Source organism: Solanum pennellii, chromosome 11, assembly GCF_001406875.1.
Source record: "Solanum pennellii chromosome 11, SPENNV200".
Lineage (NCBI taxonomy): Eukaryota > Viridiplantae > Streptophyta > Magnoliopsida > Solanales > Solanaceae > Solanum > Solanum pennellii.
In genome coordinates this window covers 24628774-24649257 of record NC_028647.1, presented here as the reverse complement: position 1 = coordinate 24649257, position 20484 = coordinate 24628774, and positions in this window count along the sequence as shown.

Genomic DNA, 20484 nt, shown 5'->3' with positions numbered 1-20484 from the left:
GATTACAGAGAGTCGATTTTCAGTACCCAATTTCAGAATTCTAAGTATGCTGAAACGAGACATCTGTGACGGGCCGTCGTGCCTATGACGGTCCGTCGTGATGTCCGTAATCTTAGCCAGTTTTTCCAGAAATAAATCTGCTGCTCAAAACGACTAAACAGGTCGTTACAGTCTTTATCCCTGAAATTGATTTTTGATGGAATCCATGGACTAACACTATACATGGATGAAGGAATAACATATGTTAGCTATGGGAATCCAAAGAATTTGACTATAAATCCTTGCTCCTTCAAACCTTTGCTTCACCTTCCTTCATTTTCTTCCTTGGAGTTCTAGAGAGAGAATTTTATGGGCAAAGTTGGTTTAGATTTGGAATTTTGGAATTATGACGAAGATGACTTAATTTGGTGGCTTAAAGACCTAATATAGTTAGTCTAATTTAGTGTAGAACAACGTTACTTAATATTAATTAAAATCGGAAAACTCCATAATGCCCCTAAGTTTAACTACAAAAAGGCAGTTACACGTCTCACCCATGACTCCACTACCACAGTTCTTGGGTGGACTTATGTGGTGTGCTTTTCATCCATGGTCTAGTCAGTGAGTTTTGAACATTCACACCCCCTGACCTACGAACCGTGGACCTATCCACGGGGCATGAGTCTTAGTGTCGTGGAAGGACCCACGTGGTCTCCATGGTCCCCACCTACAAAACTGACCCACGTGGCATGGAAGGACCTATGGGGCTTACCTCCCCTTCATGGGTCAAATTCAAGGCAATAACTTTTGGGGCCTCCTCAAGGACCCATGTTTTATCTTTAGGGGTCGTACCATAATGTTCTAACACGAACCTTATATTTTTAGGTATGGGGAGGTACGTTTATGAGTCTAACCCTCATGTTAAGCTCTAGTTTCGCCTACTAATTTCAGGAGTGTTACAATAAATATCTCTAGGCTCATGAATAATTCTCACCTGGTTTAGGAAGAAAGGCTTAGAGAACTAGCTAAGGACAACCAGAAGGCTTGAAAAGGCAACTATGAGTACTCTCACCGGAAATTGGCCGTTGGAGATTGCTCACAATTTCATTAGAAATCTTCATCCCCAATACCTTAATCAATCAGTTCTCCATACTGCAGGTTCCGAAAGGATCATATAGGTAGGGCATCATACTCTAAGTATTAAGGGAGTACTTGAGGTAACAGGATATACCCGGCTTATCCAAAATGTGGTAAGAACCATCCGAGTGAGTGTCTTCAAGCCAAGGAATGAAGCTTTGGAAGTGGTCAGTCTTGCCATAGGTTGAAGGATTTTCCTTCTGCGAGAAAGGGGAATAAAGGTAACAATAATAGAGCTCAGCCTACATCTCCAGCAACACTAGCAAGTCACCAACTCAGTAGGCTTATTCATCTAGTACACGTGGCAGTCAACTCTAGACCAAGTTGTATGCTCTCCAGGTTCGCCAGGATTAGGAAGAGTCTCCTAATAAGGTTACTATTATGTTACAAGTCTTTTATTTAGATATTTATGATTTGTTACATACATAGGATACTCTTTATGTTGTAACTCCATATATATCAGTAAACTTTGGTGTCAGTCCAAAAACTCTCTCGAAACCCTTCTAAGTCTCAACTCCAGTTTGTGAACCATTTATAGCTAGATTGTTATACAAAAATTTCCATGTTACAATCTCTCACAAAATCACCTCAGAAGATCTTGTAGAGATAGAAATGGTATACTTTTATATCATTCTAGACATGTATTCATGACATTTATTATGCTTGAGTCGATTGTAGAATTACGTCGTTAATTTTAAGTTTTGTATATGATATAGTTTTAGAATGTAAAGGTAGTGGCTCAGTTCCTGTAAATCAATTTATCTCTTACCTTTAGGCCAAAAATGATCTTGAAATGGTACATATATCATCTTGTTTGGATTAATTATTCAAGCTCTGAGAACCCAACTCTTCAGTCAGTTCTAGTAGTAAATGAGTTTCTGAAAGTGTTTCTGGAAGATATTCCGAGAGTTCCTTCCAAAAGGGAAATTAACTTCGGAATATATTTCCTTACACATAACCAGCCTATTTGAGTTCCTCCTTAGATTAAGAAAATGAAAAAGCTATTGAAACACCTCCTAGACAAAGGCTTTATTAAAATAAGAATCTTGTCTTAGGGTGCTCCAGTATAATTCATGAAAAAAGAAAGATGGTTCTCTCAGAATGTGCATTGACTATCTGCAGTTGAACAAAGTCACAATGAATAATAAGTACCCTATCAGCGGGATTGATGACAAGTTCGATCAACTTCAAGGTTCTAGTAATTTTTCAAAAATAGACCTCATATCCAGTTATCATCATGACAGAGTCAGAGATAGTGAACTCTCAAAAATAGTCTTCAGAAAATTGGTAGTCATTATGAATTTGTAGTTCTGTCATTTTGTTATGACCCAAAGGTACACCTTAGACGTAACATAGCACATGGAACCCTAAACGGTTCCAAGTAAAATACATAGCTTATCATCATCACATAAGTAAAAAAATAATAAAAGGTAAAAAACACAATTTCAAGTCTTTAAGAAAATCTTTAAAAATATAGGTGAAATCTAGACATAGCCTTATTAAGCCATCTATTACAATCGAAAACACAACCCTTATAATAGAGAATATGGAAATGTCTAGTACAACAATGAAATTGAAAAACAATAAAACTCTTGTCCTCTGATCCATGAGGATTTGCCACATGTTTGAAAAGTAGTCAACCCAAGCTTGATCTAGAAAGCACAATCTCCTCACATGCCGGAACCTATACTTTTGTAAAAATGTTAAGAAATATGGTTAGGAATTCAGTGTACTAAGTATGATAACCATTCACAAAAATCATGGAAATATGCAAAATGGGACAATTTACTTATAGAGCATGCATCTTTGTAAAATTTGAGAATCATATTGAAAATTGGCATTTAAAGAATATATCATAAACATTACAAATGTATAAGTCATCACATCATAATAAGAACCCACTACGAACACTCACAAAGCCTACTAGTGCCATGCATAAGTAAATCCCCATAACCCTACCCATGCTAAGTAAAACACCTTAAGAACACATAGTTAATACTTTACTTTCATTATTACTTTGGAAATAAGCCTTAACTAACATAGATCATGTGATCTAGACATAGAATCTGGTTTCATGCCCTAATTGAAAACAGATGTCTTGCTTACCTAAGGTAGAACTAAGTGTATAGGTTTTAGGTGAATCCATAGCGAAAGACCTATGAGGGCTCATAGTTTTGGGATGCAGAGATTAGTAAGCAGAAGTCCAACCTTACTTAACAGGGGAACTTCAATCTCATGACATTACATTCAGAGACCCAACCTTTTTGATTGACGGGAGAGCCTCTATCTTAGATCAATATCCACTCGGTGCTAAGCATTACTTCCCACAATTTTATATTTAGTCTTTCAATTGAATTACAACATGAATGAGTATCTTACCCACCAACCAACACAACTCATAATGATATCTCATAGTTTCATTGGGTGAGAATATACTTACAATATTAGAACCCTAACATAGTGAGAAGAACTTTCACATGATGATCATTATAGGTTTATGAGAATGAACTTTCAATTAACACAACAATAGTTTTATAATCATATTCATATAGTGCATATACATGTAACTCATAATTTTGGCATAAATCTCATGGATTACCCATATTTGATCAAGGATCACTTCACACGATAAAACTAGTGTTATTGCATTCAATATGAATAATAATATGATCAAGAAGCTACATTCCAACAAGAACAATTTAGTACAACTGACCTTACTACAATTCAGCACATTGAATTCATGAAAATTAGGGTTAGAGGGAATTATATGGATTCTTGGTAAATGTATCATAAAAACATCCTAAAAAGTAATTAATCCATAATATATGTCAATTAAACATTTGAAATCCATTTGAGAAAGGATCCATGATGGGAAAACCCTAGGAATTTACAGGTTTTTCCTAGTTTTAAATAGGAGAGTTTAAGGGCTCCTTGGAGGAAAGAATTCCATGGATCAAGATTACCAAACATTAGTTGATGTTTTCCTCACGAAATTGGAGTGAAACACTGGATCTTAAACCCTAAGCTTCACCTTAGTCCTTCTCTTCAATAGAGTTTTAGAGAAAGAATATTTTGGGAGGGAAATAGTGTTGTGTTGAGATCTTAAATGAATGAACTAAATGAATTATACTAAGGCTTTATTATGTATTTATAGTGTGTTTTACTTAGTATTAACCGACCCTACCTAGTTAATGAGTTAACCCTAATACCCTCCCTTAACTATAACTTAAACTAAATAACTAACCTACAGGTGTGACCTACAACAATCCACCCACGGACCGTGGGTGGTTTCACCCCTCATGCTGTACATTCGTGGAATGGTTCAGAGAGGTGGAGAATGCAGGGGAGGCTCATTGTCGACCCATGAACCCTACCTATTGGGCGTGGGTCCATCCACAGACTGTGGGTGCCCTACACGTAGGACAAGACTGCAATTTAAAAACTTTTGGCAGCCCCTCTTCGTCCTCCTCAAGGACCCTGGGGTCCTTCGGGGTCATGCCTTGACATTTACAACCAAAAATACTAGTTATAAGTAACAGCGGTTAGTTTACGACTCTACTCTTTCCATTGAACTTCATCTAGGTCAGTAGTTTAAGTTTTAGGATCTAACTTAGTCTTTTAGTTTTATGGGGCGTAACAACATCTCCATGTTGGGGATATTCGCCCTCGATGACACTCTAGACATATTAAGGATTTAGAAACTCAAAACTAGATGTGCATCATGTAGAAAACATAAAGATAAGCACAATTCACAAATGTACTATTCACAACATGCACATATTCAAAGTAGTCAACTTCAACTCTATATTAAGCAAGATCAATGCATAATTAGGGAGTTGGAACTACATCTAACAACCCAGTATATACAAAGTTCAATATTTCTCTTCTTCAAAGGAGGCATTAACTTTTCAAATTAAAATAATGCTCAACACAACATCATGGAGCCAATATGCAATTCTATCCAAAGCATACTAAAGCATATTCACCAAAAGATCTCATGAAGTCAAATAGGCAATTTTATACCAAATGCACAACAACATGAGAAACATAAACCAGGAAGACTCATTTTCACATTAAACATGAATCTCACCAATAATATGCATCATTTAACGAAATCATTGAAAACAAAAAATTCACACATGACTCCCACACAAGGAAATTCTAGAGGAACTAGTCACCTCAAGATTGAGTAGGAGAAGAATGAAAAGGATGAGGGTATCGGGACTTCATATCGGCCTCGGCCTACCAAGTAGATCCCTCAAGTAGATCATTTTTGCACAAAATATTAACGGAAGCTACTTCCTTGTTTCTCAACTTCTTGACTTGCCGGTCAAGAATTTCTACCAGAACCTCTTCATAAGAAAGACTTTCATCTACACCCAACCCTTCCAAGGAAATAAGCATGAAAACATGAAACACTAGGTTAACCGGACACAACTCATTTGGAAATTCAAACTCATATACGACATTCCCAATATGCTTCACAATCTAGTAAGGGCCCACAAATTAGGGACTAAGTTTCCCCTTTTTTCCAAACCTCATCACACCTTTCATGGGTAAGATTTTCAAATAAACCTAATCTCCTAGCTCAAACCACTGCTAGAAAACATGCCTGTTGCAACACAAGCATAATCATTGTCATAGACTCAAAGAATATTGCAGTTGCTTTATGGCAACGAAAACTATCTTGTTGCATTTAAGGTTGCTGCTAAGTCTATAGTAACAGTTTTATAGCAGTAGTTGTAACAGTTTAATGACACTTTTTTGCGGTTGTTGCAACAGTTGAGAAAGATTTTATAGCAATGGTGATAAATCGTTGCCACATACTATCTATAGCTACAATTAGTCTTTTCTTGAGGATCACACTTTTCTGCGGTTGTTGCAATAGTTGCAAACCATTGCAAAAGCTTTTATAGAAACAACTGTAAACTATTGCAACACATTATCTATAGCAACAATTATTCATAGTCTAGGACGACACTATTCTGCAGTTTCTGCAACAGTTGTGAATTGTTGCAAATGACCTATCACAACAACTTTATTATACAAATCTACCTAAGCTATTACACGGTTCTTCTTAACTATTGCAACAATGTTATTAAGTTATTGCAATAGACCTTTTTAACGGTTATTGCAGGCTATTGTAGCCATTTTTGAATAAACTATAATACAATGATAGAAAATATTAAACCAATATGTACATCAACTTGTAGCATTCATATATTAGAGATAAAAACAGATAATCTTGATTTGCAATTCAAGAGTTAACATACATTGAAGTTCATAAAAATTAAGCCCAAACATAAAAATAGTCCTGGAATGTTCAAGAGTTGGCATTCATTCAACTTCACAAAATTAGGCCAAAAAGTAAAAATAGTGCTAGAATGTTCAAGAGTTGGAATTCATTCAAGTTCACAAAATCAGGCCAAAAAGTAAAAGTAGTACTATAATTTTTGTAGATATATAGATAAACCAATTCTCTTTAAGTAAGGTCTTCGCTGCTTTCATCCTCACTTTGCTCATTATTTGTTCACCTACAATATCAAAAGGGTCAACAATTATGAAAGAGGAAGTTCAAAAATTAAAAGGTAAAAGATGACACACAATTCCTATTTTTTTCTTCTTCTGGCCATGATGAAAATAACTCACACGAAACAAAGACTGTAAGATAGATGTAGAAGCTCTAACCGTTCATGAGAAGGAGTCAAACCTCTCAGGAAACTACTAGAAAAATATAGCTATAATAGTGTACACGGATGGGAAAATATAGCAGCCAGTAAACACAGACAAGAATTAACACCAGGTGAAGAAGTTGATCGGGAACAACTAAGTCAGGACAAATCTGTTAGCTAACTACATTACAAGCATTGCACTTGAACAAGATAACTCAATCCACTATCACAGTTTTCAAACACTCCACAGAAAAGGACGGAAGACATTGAATTCCAATAAATCAAAAATTACAACCTTCAGAATAAGAACTACAAAGATTACACAATCATAAACATGATATTTGTTGATCAAAATGTAACAGTTAAACACAAGGGACGAAGCAACAAATAGGGGCTACATCAAGAGTAAATACAACAAGAATATATACATTAGAAACAAACGATGAACCACAAAGGAAAAGATGATCACAGTTACTAAAAACCAAATTCGATAAAAATAAAAAAATCATTGTAGTTGTACCAACAATAATACAAGAAGATTGCAAGTGTAGTAGCACAAGAAAAAGAAGTAGATGCAGATTAACATAACAATCCATAGATGAAGATGAACCAAACAAGAAACTGCAAAAGCAATAGTAGAAGAAAATGAAGAAGAAGGAGGGGATTCTGACACTGATTGTTGCTACTGGTAGATGAACGATAGATTGATCAAATTTTTATTTTTTTGTGTTGACGAAACATCAAGTAATGTTTCTAGAACATTAGCATAAATTTGTAGGCCGGAACGCTGAAATTTTGTTATGACATCTTCTACAATTTCTTGTGTCATCGTGGTCTTTTGTTGGTCATATTGTTCCTTCTATTCCTCAATTTTCCCTCCATTCTTAGCATTCTCTCTTCCATCTTTTTCATGTGGTCATTTGTTGCATTTGAAAAAGTCTTCAAAATGTCCCACTTTCCCTTTCAAAGTACTTTTTTTGTAACCCCTCTTCCATATAATCTCAAACGTCCTGGATGTTCTGATCCCATGACAGGAGAAAATGAATCAGTTGTGTCATTTCCATCTTCTTTTTGTTGCATTTTAACATTCCTCATCTCAGCATATAATGAAGTTTTATTTTATAAAAAAAAATATATTTCAAGTATACATATAAAAGTAAACATAAAAAAATAAATCAAATCAAACAAACTAAACATTAGATAGAAATCTCACAATTTTTCTAGCTGTATCTTCATATGCATCCTTGTATGATTGATTATGATTTCTTTTTCTTAAAACCACAAAAAATTCCTTAGTTGATGGAGTGTCACTAGTTTCCCTCACTTTTTCCTGTACACATTAAAAGTGGAAATCAAACATCTTATTTAACATGCGACAAATTTTTATTCAATGCTACTCAAGAGCTCATACGAAATCATTGAGAACTAAAGCAAAGCTTTTCTTGCCAACATTATGTTGATTCTTCATGATTTTCCGATTCTCACTATTGGTTTTTGATATTTTCCGCAAATAGATGAGAAGTTCCACAATGATCAAGTGATTTTTATAGAAGAGGAAAGCTTCTTTAAAGGGATTCATAAAAAATGAAAGCTTAGTGGCTCCCAAAAAGAAGAGACACTACTACTGATCAGTTACAGAAGAAAAGAGCTATTTATATAACTTAAAATATTTTGAAATGAAGAGCAAAAATAATCACCAAATCAGCTAATTACAATATTCTCTAACTAAAAGAGAAGTAACTAAATCCATAAGGAATAAAATTCAACCAAGAAGCATATATTACAGGCTGTTCTCGGATCCAATAAATAAAGAAGGGAAAATCATAATATAAACTCCAACTTAACATAATTGAACCATTACCAACTAGTAAGACTTACCGGGAATTTTTCTGAGTTCCAATATTTAAGATGTTTCTTAAATTGAGATGTTGGAACATCATCATGCTTGTTTTCCATTCGAATTTGATCATTAGCATAGACATCAAAGTGGTGTGTTTTCAAATTAAACTTACGCCTTCTCCAAGCTTCTTATACTGCTTTTAAAGTCCACCTAACACTGATTTCTCAAATGTCATATTTCTCCTGAAAAACTGAACATTGCGTTAGTGCGATAAATTTAAAATATATTTAACTTAACAGAGAATTGAAAACTTCAGACCTTGGTATAATCCCACAAATCATCTTTTGTGTCCATCAACTTCCAATTCTCTATGTCAAGAGGACAAAGGGTCACATTCCTAGCAAGTGTACCGAGGAAGCTGCTCAACTCTATCACGACATCATTACGAGGACCAACTGGTTGACTAAATTTATTCAGTATAATTAGTTTATGATCATGGCTTCCATGTACAGCTAACATATTTGTTTGACCGTTTTGTCTTTTTTTAGTGGAGGAGTCTATAATAATACACAAACAAAGATAACCCTTCCAAAGTAGTATTCTAATTTGATTTTATAATTAAAATAGCAAAGTGATATTATAAATAAAATATTGATGTTCTTGCCTTGTTCTGCATATTGTTCGTCAACTTCAACAATGTAGAATTCAATTGAAGTTGTTCTTCTACTAGTCACACTACATTTTTAGTTGTCAAATTGCATACGAACTCATGTCACTGGACTCTAGTATTCTAGAAGATCTTGTTCCTTGATTACATCTGTTAGATGTTGATGCTTTTCTGTGATTAGATCTTTTCTTTTTCTAGCTAGAAACAACTTCTTTTGATTCATCAAAGATGTGAGTGTTCCGGCTGGAACACTTGCACTTGCTACTCTATTCCTTATTCTCGAACACTCTCGTTGTTCCATGATTGCCAAGTACTGCCTACTGTAAAAATAGAGATATACATATAAGGAATTAAACATCCCAACAGAATCAAGATGATAAAGCAGAATCAGCGAAAAGAAGATTGGAGTCACAATAAAATGAACTAGTAAAAAGGAGAAAGGGTGAAGTAGAAATTAGAATAACCACTTCTTGCTACCTGATTCACATAAGATTTCTGAAGCAAAATCAGTCATCTCATTTCAGCAAAATAAACACTAAAGCAATCTCTAATAATTTTAAGAAAACCCCAAAAGGCAGAAGTACAATATAGTAAAATAGGCAAAATCAACATTCATTCAATTGACTTTCAAACCAATAGTACATATAAGAAAATGCAATAGATATATATTAAAAGAAGTTGAAAAATTCCTTCGTCAATCACCAGCCACAATCCAATCCCAATCGACATCATCAAAGTCCTCATCTTTTACTGATGATGTGTCAATATGATCTTCTTCCATGTATTCTGAATGTTGATCATTAGTTGGCATATCAATGAAATCACCAGGTACATCTTCTCTCGACCATCTAAGATCAACATCAACATCAAATATTCTATTTGATGTTCCAATGTTAATGGTTGGTGCCCCAAAAAATGAGTCTCCAATATTAGGGAAATTATGATCTTCTTTTAAATCAAATAATAAACATTGACTTTAGTCCTTGCATAATAAACATCTTTCTCAATTGGATCCTCTACATAGACAACATGATGATGCATTTGAGATGCTAATATAATGGATCTTCAGTACTGCATAACTTGTTTAAGTTTACCCGAGTTAAGCCATATTCATGTACTTCATTACGAATCCAATCACATTTAAATAACACAAAACTAAATAATCCCCAATAATCAATATCTATTATATCTTGAATAACTCCATAATAGACAACCTCTCCATCGATGGGGTTTTGGTCTCTAGCACTAGCAATACTATCAATCGTCACTGATAAAGTCACTGCATATTTTTGAATCTTACCTTGACTATATCATTTCATTGTATGAAGTAGATATCCATTGACGAAATATGCGTATATCTTTTTTGCCGTGGTATTAGACCCTTTAGAATGTTGTCGTAAATGTTCAGGCACTTTAACAGATTTAACTTTCAACTTAAATGAGTTACCAAATTAATGAATATGATTTTGTGCTCTTATCCATGCATTTGATCTACTATGATTGTCAATTACAGTCTTATTTTCCCTGCAAGCAAGCATAATTCAAATTAGTATGTTTCAAAGTTCTCATCATATAAAAAAATATTGAAGTTTATAATAAAAGTGACAGATCTAATATGATAAATTCTCCATTTTTCATCTCCGGTATTAAACAATACATATCAATGTATATCAATACATAAATAGAGATCCATGTGAAAATTATTGCCTTTGGTTTTTTACTCCCTTCCAATCTAATTGCAAAATTTAGGGAATATAGGTGACAAATTCTATCCCTATGTTTCAGTTCCCTTTTCATGCTCTAATTGGTATTGACTGAAGTTTGTTTTCACCCATGCATGTATGTATCTGGAGCATAAATTCACGCGCTCTAGTTCCACAAATCCCTCTAGTATAGATGCTTATTAATGAAATCAATTACAAACAAGCCCCTTGAAGAAATATAGGTTTGTTTTTGTGGAATACATCCATCGAAGATGTGTCAACGCCCAAGCTTAACTTCATTTACTAAATGAATGAGTAAATATACCATTATATCAAAAAAGTATGGAGGGAAAATATTTTCAAGGTCACATATAATCTCATTGATTTCAGACTGCATTTTATCAAGATCTTCTCACCTTTCTAAAGAAGTTCCCCAACCGAATCAAGGCTATCGAATCTTTTTTAGGCAACACATTTCTAACAAAAACTTGGAGCAAGTAATGCATTATGAAATGAGCATCATGGCTCGTGTAATCTGATATTTTAATCTCATCCAGTTCCACACATCTTGATATATTTGAAACAAAACCTTTTGGTAATTTGAAATTTGTAAGAACACTGCAAAATAACTTCTTCTCTTCTAGTTTCATGGAGAACAAGCTTTAGCCAAATGAACTTTTCCATTATCATCTTTTACAAGTTGAAAATCCTTTCGTATCCCCATTTCTCGAAAGACATATCGAGAATTTACATGGTCTTTTGACTTTCTAGTTACATCCAACAAAGTCCCGAGAAAACTGTCACAAACATTTTTTTCTATGAGCATCACATCAAGATTGTGCCACAGTTTTTTTATTCCCAGTACGACAATAAAAAAATGGATGTTTTTTTCCATGGGCCCGGTCACGAAGCTTCCTCTTTTGTCCCTTTCAAAAAACATTATTGAATCCACGCAACTCTTCAAATACCTCTGTGCCTGATGAGGGAGTAGGTGATATGATCTTCTTTACCATCAAATGATTTCTTATCTCTTACAAATAGATGGTCAGGAGGTAAGAATGCCTAATAACCCATGTTGTAAGACCCCCCAAATGAGTTAGGATGTCTAGAGCTTCACATGTGCCTAATAAGATTGTTAAAATATTAATTAAGTGTTTAAATCATGTATGATTTATTTTAAGTCATTTGGAGATCGAACGTCCAAAAATGTCTAAGACGTTCGAAAGTTAACCTTCGATACATGCATGTGTGTCTTGGTGTGCCTTGTCATGTTTTACGTGTTTGTTTTGGTTGAAATTGATACGAAAGGTCCTTATGTTTTATATGAATGTATTTACGTTGAAAACGTCCAGGTACGACTCTCCAAGGGCTCCATCGACTGGCATTCGTAGGTGCTGCCTGCAATTGCAGCATGCATGCTGCCATGCAAGGGGTGAATTGGGAAATTCAGCCCACATAATTGAATTAATATAAATGGTAAATACATGTATTTTTGGGTACATTAAATTAAAACATGATATCCCAATACCCAATTCATTCCTTCAAAATTAAACATCCCTCCATTAAGAAACCTCTCTAGAAACCTCCATTGGAGATGAAGCTCAAGGTCAGCTTGTAGATTGGATTTACATGGGTTCTTCACTAAGTTTTTGTTGTTCTCTTCTACAATGAGGTATGGTGATCCTTCATCTTTATATAATCTTCCGTCTAAAGAGCTCTTTCCAATGTCTTCAATAAAAGTTCATGATCAAACCTCCAATATTCCAATCTAACAATGGGTTCTTTCTCAAAACGTTTTTAAAGGCTTGTCATTGATAAATTGATGTTAATGTACTTATTATAAAGTGAATTTCAATTCAATTTAATGATCAACCCATGTTCTGGATTTAGCTTATTTGTGGACATTGTGATCTTAATTTCATGTTAAGTGACTTATGATTCTAGTATGTTGAATTGTCTATTGCTACTGCTTTGTATTCAAATTGATGGTATATTATTGATGAGTGATCAATGATGATCAAGGCTTTGACTTTGAAAAGGTTGACCTATACTCCGATATCTTCTATAATTTGATGAAGTAGTGTACATTATTTCACATTTATTATATGATGATTGGATCATGATTTTGCATATGATTATTGTATTTTAGCTACTGCCTATGATGTAATGTCATGGAGAATTATCTGAAATGATCAATGTGGATTAAGGTTTGAAGATTGACTTAGCTCTCCTATCCTCTATAGATTTATAATGTAATGTGCATAATGTGATCTTAATTCTAGGGTAGATGAAGTATGATTTCGTTTATGTTAATATGCCTTTAGATACTGCCCTATAATTGTATTGTTGATGAAAAATTTGTATTGATCAATGATGATCAACAGGTGAGAAATTGGTAAGATTGTCTACTTTCTGTACTTTTTCTTATAGTATTGCTAGAAGAATCACGACCGGGGAGCACCCCCTAGAAGTAGCATGTCTTACATAACCTCTCGGAGGTGTTATACAAGACCTTTGTTATCATTCATCACATTCTCGTAGGTAAATTTAGCAGAAAATTTAAAACTTTCATTGAACATCATATGCTAGAACATCACTTCCATTATATAAGAAAATATAATAATACATAGTTCAAGACTCTATTCTCTTTTTGCCATCCTAGACTCAATATCATTAGAGTACTTTAGGGACATGACCCTTACAACATAAAACATAAGTACAATTATTAAGAGACATTACAGTAAACCATAAATAGGAAATCCTTGAACTTAAGGAACCCTTTCCTTGAGCTTGGGAATTCACATATGAAGCTCCTCCTTTATCTAAAGAAATCCTTTAAGAATCCATAACCTACACTTTGTGTAAAAAGTTAGAGAAGAATGGAGCAAGTACAAGAATGCACTAAGTATGTTAACCATGCAAAAACATGCATTTAAAAGGGACATTTTACTTGGAATCATAAATCATGCCCTTTTGTAAAAACTTCATAAAAACTTTATACAATAAGTATTATATCATTTACATACTTCATATAGGCATATTTCATGGTCAAACATAATATAAAATCATACATTGCATGTAAGACAGTTTTGAATCATTTTATAGTAAGCTCATAGTGAACTCTTGTTCCCTTTACAGTGAACTCCTTTTATTCTAACTCCTTGACTTTCCCAAGTAATAGTCTAGTAATACTTGGTGAAATGCATGGATAATGGATAATGTCCCATTAATCTATCTATACTCAATCATTAACATTTGGACCACAAAGGAACTCATAGGTACAACCTTTTAACTCAACACATACAACGATAAGACCATTTCATATAACAAGGCACATGCTTCACATTACCTTATCATAAGTCGTCACTCACAATCCAAATCTAAGTCTACTAGTGCAATGTACATGTGAAGCCCCATAACCTCACACATACTTAGTAAACCTATCATAAGACCATAAGCATCACAACATTCACCACATACAATAGTATGTCAAGCATATATAGACAACTTCAGTCATGCCAAGCAAAACCTTCATCATATAGTCATTAAGACCAACTTTGTGCACATAAGGACAAGACCACTTCACATAGATACATGCCATGCATTTCATCACAACACGTAGACAACACTACAATGTGATACATAAGGAACATAAACATAGTCATATACATTTATAACACCTTCCTAGGACTTACTTTAAGAGCTACTTCTGCAATGCATAGGTAAGTTCATTACTCTCACCTATCCTAAGAAACTTCCCTTAGGTCATCCTATTTAGAGTCATAGTCATTTACTTCCATTGTCCATTTTACATTAGGGAAACTATAGCCTTAACCGACACTAAGACCATGGGTACAAAACATGGAATTTGGTGTTGTAGAGCCTTACACCAATGGATGGTGCCCTACTTAGCAAAAGTAGAACATTAACACATGCTAACATACAAAGTGAAATCACTTGCTAGATCCTATGTGGCAACCCTCTTTATAACATGTGGAAACCGTCTTTATAACAAATGGGTCATTATAGTGATCAACTTTTGGAAACATCACTCTAAGCCATTTGGCTATGAGGCTAAACACCTCGTGAGGACTATGGTGACCTAAATTCCTACAATGGAAAGGAACACCTCTCATCTTCAAGTTCACTCCATGCTAAGCTAAGTTCCCTTTTATTGAAAAGCCTTTATTACTTTATATTTAAAACATAGGCCTCAGGAGATTGACTCCTTATATGCTTAGCTCATAGGTCGTAGATGAGAATTCATCAACCTATATCATGTGAGAAACCCTTTTACATGGACATAGCATATTCAAGCACCTTCCTAGTTTAGGGTTTTCTTGAGAACACCTTTCAAGTTCCCCTCTATTTACTAGATAATCATTCATGTGTGTGTATACATGTATGTGAGCAAACGTTTCACATAACACATTAAGGCCACACACATACTCATGCTTAATTTCATTCATTCATAAGTGTAAAATTGTAACAAATGAGCAATCCTTGCATATAAATACATTTAGACATTAGGTATAATCATACTTCATCATACCCCATACTTGAAATTATAGCATATAAGACATGTTCATAACATACTCATCCATTCATATTTATGTACATAGGAAACCAAACCTAGGAACTATCCTATAAAGGCACACATGTGCAATTCATAGACAAGGTTCCATACCCTTGCCCATGCTAGTACACCAATCAAGTCATCCTAGTGAATCTTACATTACATAACATCCTAGAATGGATAACATAGCATAAGACACGTTTATTCAAGGCTTACAATGTCATTACAGTAAGCTCTAGTCTTTATGCACCTATATTAACTTTACTTCACATAGAACATTATAAGACCTCATCATACGCAACACATATACATAAAATTAACATATCCATTCACATGCTCATAACATTATCAATACAACCTAGATCATAGCTAGAAAATGAATCTAGGAATAGGCTTCACATACGGTGATCATCACCACGACAAATCTATAATACAACTGCCTTGAAGGACATGATCACATCACATATATATTTGAAATAAAGTTAGCACCTACACCATTAGTGGACCATACCACACAATGCCGTACAAGGCTTCATCAACTAACAATTATATAGAAAAATAGAGGGGAAGATCTATTCTTACCAATTCATCAACATTTGATAATCATTGATCAATACAACTTTTTCATCAACAATTCATTTATAGGGAATTAGCTAAATATAGTTTCAATTATACAAAATCATGCATAAGCCACTACAAGATTATGCTACGAGCAAGTACACTACACTACCAATTTACTAGAAAGTAAAGAGACATAGATCACTTACTAGTATTCCTTGCATTGATCATCTTTATAAATCATTCATAATTTACCAACAAATAAAAATCTAGGGAATAAGATAAATACATAATAACCTAGTCTAAATCATACTTCATCTACCTTAGAAGTAGGATCACATCATTTGCATACATTAACAATTTATAGGTAAGAAGAATGTAGATCAATCTTACAAAAACTCCTTTCCTTTGATCATGAAGGATTAACACACACAATTCATCAATAATATCAATATAAGGCAGTAGCTGAAGATATCATAACCTAAACGAAATCCTACTACAATTTTCACAAAATCTAGATCAGAGGAAGCATGCTACATTAGGAATCCATGGAAGATAGAAGAACATAGGCTAATCTTATTCAAATTATCATGCCTCGATTCACATGGATAACTCATCAAGAATTCACCATCAATATACAATATAGACATTAGATATAAGAAATTCAACACAATAAAACCACTATTACATAAGATCAAGATCACAAAGACAATTCATAGGCTAAAACGAGAATTGAAGGGGACATGAGTTCATCATTAAATTGGACTGAAATCCACTTAGATTCAGTACATTATCATCCATTTACCAGGATTTAGCCTTTGAAAACGTTTTGAGAAAGAGACCATGACTAGATTGAAGAAGAAGAAGAAGTTTGATCATGAACTTGCATTGAAAACATTGAAAGGAACTCTCTAGGTGAAAGGTTATCTAGAGATTAGGGATCACCATACCTTTATTAGATGAAGGAATCACGAAAACTTGGTGAAGAACCCATGGAAATCCCATCTACAAGCTGACCTTGAGCTTCACCTTCAATGGAGGATTCTAGAGAGGTTTCCTTTTGATAGGGAAGGGTTTGAATTTGACAAATGAATTGGGATTGGGCTAGTCACGTTTTTTGATCCCTAAATACACCCGAAAATAACCAAATAAACCACCTAGGTCAGTTTAGCATGTGGGGTTAATTTACCATTCACCCTATAATAAGACAGTGTGCATGGTAGTTTTAGACAGCCTGCATCTACTGTCTCAAACGACACCCAGTAGGTCCATCAACGGACCATATTGCAGGCCATCGTTTAGGACTGAGGATTTTCCATTGACTTGAGCCTTCACCGAGCTAAGTCTTGGACGAGTCCTCACCATCGACAGGGCGTAGGTGAGACTACTTGCCGTACTTTGGCTTCTTCGATTGAACTGCCAAGGCAGTATCATAACAATCTTTGGGTCCTCCTTGAGGGATTCTTGCGGGGCCCTTGAGAGTGATACCCAGAAGTTTCTAATGTAAATATATGCATTAAAATGTCAAGGAAATTCCACATCCAAAACAAATACTCGCAACACGTCCAAACATGCTAGGCACAATCAAAACACACATGCATGTTCAAGAACTGACATTCAAACGTCTTGAGCGTTCTTGGACGTTTGACCTCCAAACTTCATGAAACTCAACATATTTCATACAAACATAATTATTACCTATATATGGACTTAATAAGACAATGACACACATATAAGCAAATAAAAACATCTAATGCCTGTTGGTGACTAGTCATCTAACGTCTTGGTCGTCCCTTGATGTTTAACTTCCAAATGACTTCAAGTCACTCATGCATACATTAAAACACTTAATTAAAATGTTAAAAAAATTATAGTCACATGTGAGGCTATAGAAACCTTAACTCATTTAAGGGGTCTTACAAATTGGATCAGGATTTCGTATATGATTATTGTACTTCAGCTACTGCCTGTGATGTAATATGATGGAGAATTATGTGAAGTTGATCCATGTGAATCAAGGTTTCAAGATTGACTTATGATATCCTATCCTCTATAGATTTATAATTAAATGTACATAATTTTATCTTAATTCTAGGGTAGATGAAGTACGATTTCGTTTATGTTAAGTTGCCTTTGGAAACATCCCTATAATTGTATTGTTGATTATAAAGGAGTAAGGATCCATGATGATAAAAGGCTGAGAAATTTGTAAGATTGCCTACTTTCATTACTTTTATTATAGTATTGGTAGTAGAATTTGCCTTGTATGGCATTTTGTGGTATGGTCCACTTATGGTGGCGTTGCTTACCTTATCGCCAATATATATGTGATGTGATCATTGCCTTGAAGGTAATTGTATTATGAATTTGTGGTGGTGATGATCACTCAATCTAAAGTCTCATGCCTAGTTTCCATTCTAGTTTATGGTCTAGGTTGTATTGTAAATGTTATGAGCATGTGGTGTCTATGTTAGGTATGGTCTATATGCTGCCAATGATGAAGTATAAATGATGAATGAACCTCTACTTATGTACCCCTATGTGAATGTATGATTAGCTAATGTTAGAAGTCTTGAATGAAAGTGTTGAAGTTATCTTGTCTCCTATGCTAAATTGTGATGTGTGGTGTATGCTTCAAGGTTCATTGTTGTCCTAAGAGGGTGGCTGCCTCAATGTGTTGTTGATAGTCATTATGTGATCATGTTGACCAATGTACACACACTAACACCGCATGCATGACTATAAGTAGTATAGGTTCATGGTATCTAATGAAAGGGTATTGTTATATGCAATCATGTCTACTACTATGCATGTAAAGTGTATGTCCATGAAGTATGTTATGTATCCTTTAACAAGGACGAATTGATAAGTGTAATAGTATGGGCAAGGGTATGGACCTTGTCTATGAATTGCACATGTGTGCCTTTATAGGATAGTTCCTAGGTTTGTGAACTATGTACATGATTATGAATGCATGATTAAGCTATCAATATGTCTTATATGATATGATGAAGAGGGAATGCATAGTGTCTAAATGTGTTTGTATGAAAGGTTTGATCATATAGTTACACCTATACTCTCATGCATGAATGAAGTACAAGTATGAAAATGTGTGGTCTAAGGATGTTTATGTGAAGGTTTGCTCACATATATTTATGCACACACAAAAAAAAACATGACTAAGTTTCTTGTATGATGATCTATTCAATAGATGGGCTCTTGAAAGGTATTCTCAAGGGTATCCTAAACTAGGTGGTGCTTGTTTATGCTATGTCCATGTGAAAGGGTTTCTCACATGATTTAGGTGGATGGACTCTCATCTATAACCTTGAGATAAGCATACAAGGAGTTAACTCTCCTAAGCCTATATTTCATAAAGTAAAGATAAAAATGGATTTTCAATAAAGGGAAGTTAGCTTACCACCGAGTGAACTTAGATAAGGAGTTCCCCTTCCCAATGTTGGAAGGCTTGTTCACCATTGTCCTCATGAGGTGGATAACTACAATTTCTCAATAGGCATAAAGAGGGTTTCCATATATAGCTCCAAGTTCCATAAAGTATGTTTGCCATATATGATCTAGCAAGTGATATCACCTAATATGCTGGCATGTGTTAATGTTCTACCTTGTCTAGGTAGAGCACCTTCCATTCCTGTAAGGCTCTACAACACCGAATTCCATATATTACCCATAGTCTTAGTGTCAGTTAAGGCTATAGTTTCCCTAAATTAAAATGGACAATAGAAGTAAGGCTAGGACCCTAACTAGGATAACCTAAGGGAAGTCACTTAGTGTAGGTTAAGGTATGGGACTTTACCTATGCATTGCATAAGTAGCTTTGAAGGGAGTTCTAGGTTGGTGTTCTAATGTATATGATTATGTTTATGTTTCTTTATGCAGGACATTGTAGTGTTGTCTACTTGTTGTGATGAAGTGCATGCTTTGAGTCCTAACTAGTCTATGTGATGTGGCCTTACCTCATGTGCACTATGTAGGTCTTATTGACTATATGTTGAAGTCTTGCTTGTCATGTATGAAGTTGTCTATACTTATCTTGTTGATGTATGGATTGAATGGTATGTTTTTAGTTTCTTTGTAGGTTTACTTAGTATGTGTGAGGTTATGGGACTTCACATATACATTTCACTAGTAGGTTTAAAATGAGGTTGAGTAGTGTTCAATGATATACTTTATGAAGTGATGTCAAAGTATGTGTTGTTGACTATTGTTTAGAAAGATGTTGTTAGTAATGTGACTCCCATTATTTATTGGGTTAAGTCTTATATGAGGTGTATGCATTATTTTTAGTTGTATGTCTAGTTGTGCTATCATGATATGTTATGCTTCTATGC